Consider the following 3664-nt stretch of genomic DNA (forward strand, 5'->3'; position numbering starts at 1 on the left):
CCCCCCCCCCTCCCCCCCCCCCCCCCCCCCCCCCCCCACACACACATACACACACACGCACACACATACATACCCGCCCCACACACCACACAGACACACACAAACACACAACCCACACACACAGAGACACACAAACACGCACCCCACCACCATACACCCCCCACACACACACACAAACACACACCCCACACACATACACCCACACCCCACACACAAACACACCCCACACACACACACACACACATACACCCACACCCAACACACACACACACAAACACACACCCCACACACATACACCCACACACCACACAGACACACACAAACACACCCCCACACCCCACACACCACCCACACACCACACACACACATACAAACACACACAGAGGATTAGCGTTTTATTTACTAAAGTATTTTAGCAAAAACCCAAGCAACAAGAAACGTAAATCACATAAGACATCTCAATCTTTAACAAATTTAGCATAAAAAACTTGTAATAGATTTTGATTATTTAATGAAACTTACCTCTATTCTAAAAAGTTAAAGCTAGTGTCTTTTTCCAGTAAAGGAATCATTCACTTTCTAAAGAAGAGCCACATGAACAGCTGTGTCATTTATCAAGCAACACCGCATATTCAACAACTTATAGGCCAAATATCCTTGTTTCTGCAATACCAAAACCACATCACTAGGAAACTGTTACCACTTAAATATCTATGAAACTGCCCATAAGTACCTGAAGGCAGAAAAATAACAGAAACTTGGGCAGGTGAATGATTAGTTGTTTACCTGATAAACAGTAAGCCAAATGTAAGCACAAGAATGAGTCAAGCATCAGTTACAACATCTATAACTGATTAATTGTTCCTAGCAAAAAGACCATTATCTCTTTTCCATGCGAGTACCCAAAAATCAAGGTGATGCTACAAAAACTACCATGTGATTCAAGGGTGAAAATTATAGAGACCACTATTAGCAGGAAGGTAATCAAAATGGCTAAACACACCAAAGTTAGGGTTCAAAACTATAACATTTTGTTGTAGTCGTTGGCAACCAATTCAAGAATTGGTTAGCATATCATAACCACCCAAGTCATTTATCAGATTTATCAATCCTCCATTCATTTTCTCTCACTATATCCCCTCTAATATAGTAAATCAATCAAAGACCACTCTTGCTAATGAGATATATTGAAAGAGAAAAAGAAGAAGGACAATAGACTCTCTCATGTCCTATTATTGATCTTCATTTCAATAAATACTCTTTCATATCAGGCAAACAAAAATGAGAATACACATCTATGGAAGCACACAAAAATGTTACAATGGACATAAATAAACCACAAAACCAAACTATACTCGTAATGAGCATAAAATATTGCGAAACTATGATGACATCCTTAACGAGAAAAAGGACAGTGAAGATAGAAACGAAGACTTAGAAATTGAAGGTGAGTGACAAATGTAACAAGACGCAGATGGCATTCGTTGGCGCAAGATAAAAGCAACCTCTCACTTCTTCTATGTTCAAAATGGAAGTAAAACATGTTCTACCGTGACACACCCACACACCCCACACACCCACACCCACACACATACACACACCACACACACACACACCAACACATACACACATACGCCACACGCACACACATACACACCCACCCCACACGCACACACATACACACCCACCCCACACACACACACACACAAACACACACCCCACACACACACCCACACACCACACAGACACACACAAACACACACCCCACACACACACACTCCCACACACCCACACACACCCCCCACACACACACATCAACACATACACACACACATACACACCCCACCCACATAGAGACACACAAACACACACCCCAACCCCACACACCCACACACCCCACACACCCACACACACACGCACATACACACACCACACACACACACACACACCAACACATACACACAAACACGCCACACCCACACACCACACGGACACACACAAACACACACCCCACACACACATACACACACACATCAACACATACACACACGCCACACGCACACACATACACACCCCACACACACACACACACACACCCCACACACCACACACACACACACACACACACACACACCACACACACACACACACAGGATTTTTATTTACTAAAGCATTTCAGCAAAAGCCCAAGCAACAAGAAACGTAAATCACACAAGACGTCTCAACCTTTAACAAATTTAGCATAAAAACTTGTAATAGATTTTGATTATTAATGAAACTTATCTCTCTTCCAAAAAGTTAAAGCTTGTGTCTTGTTCTAGTAAAGGAATCATTCACTTTCTATAGAAGAACCACAGGAACAGTTGTGCCATTTATCAAGCAACACCGCATATTCAACAACTTATAGGCCAAATATTCTTGTTTCTGCAATACCAAAACCACATCAATAGGAAACTGTTACCACTCAAATATGTATGAAACTGCCCATAAGTACCTGAAGGCAGAAAAATAACAGAAACTCGGGCAAGTGAATGATTAGTTGTTTACCTGATAAACAGTAAGCCAAAAATGTAAGGCGAGTACCCAAAAAATAAGGTGATGCTACAGAAACTACCATGTGATTCTAGGGTGAAAATTATAGAGACCACTATTAGCAGGAAGGTAATCAAAATGGCTAAACACACCAAAGTTAGGGTTCAAAACCATAACATTTTGTTGTAGTCGTTGGCAACCAATTCAAGAATTGGTTAGCATATCATAACCACCCAAGTCATTTATCAGATTTATCAATCCTCCATTCATTTTCTCTCACTATATCCCCTCTAATAAAGTAAATCAATCCAAGACCACTCTTGCTAATGAGATATATTGAAAGAGAAAAAGAAGAGGGACAATGCACTCTCTCCTGTCCTATTATTGATCTTCATTTCAATAAATACTCTTTCATATCAGGTAAACAAAAATGAGCATACACATCTATGCAAGCACACAAAAATGTTACAAAGGACATAAATAGACCACAAAAAGACAAACTATACCCGTAATGAGCACAAAATATTGCGAAGCTATGATGACATCCTGCACGAGAAAAAGGGCAGTGAAGATAGAAACGAAGACTCAGAAATGGAAGGTGTGTGACAAATGTGACAAGACGTAGATGGCATTCGTTGGCGCAAGAGATAAAAGCAACATCTCACTTCTTCTATGTTCAAAATCGAAATAAAACATGTTCTATCGTGACACACCCACACACCCATACACCCCACACACCCACACAAACACACATACACACACCACACACACACACCAACACATACACACACGCCACACGCACACACATACACACATACACACCCACCCCACACACAAACACACCCCACACACACACACCCACACACCACATAGACACACACACACACACACCCACAACCCCCCACACACACACACCACACACACACACACACACCAACACATACACACACGCCACACGCACACACATACACACCCCCCACACACACAAACACACACCCCACACACACGCACCCACACACCACACAGACACACACACACACACACATACATCCTCCTCCCCCCCACACACACATACACACACCACACACACACACACACACCAACACATACACACACGCCACACCCACACACC

The sequence above is a fragment of the Sesamum indicum genome, linkage group LG4 (genome assembly GCF_000512975.1).
Source record: "Sesamum indicum cultivar Zhongzhi No. 13 linkage group LG4, S_indicum_v1.0, whole genome shotgun sequence".
Taxonomy (NCBI): domain Eukaryota; kingdom Viridiplantae; phylum Streptophyta; class Magnoliopsida; order Lamiales; family Pedaliaceae; genus Sesamum; species Sesamum indicum.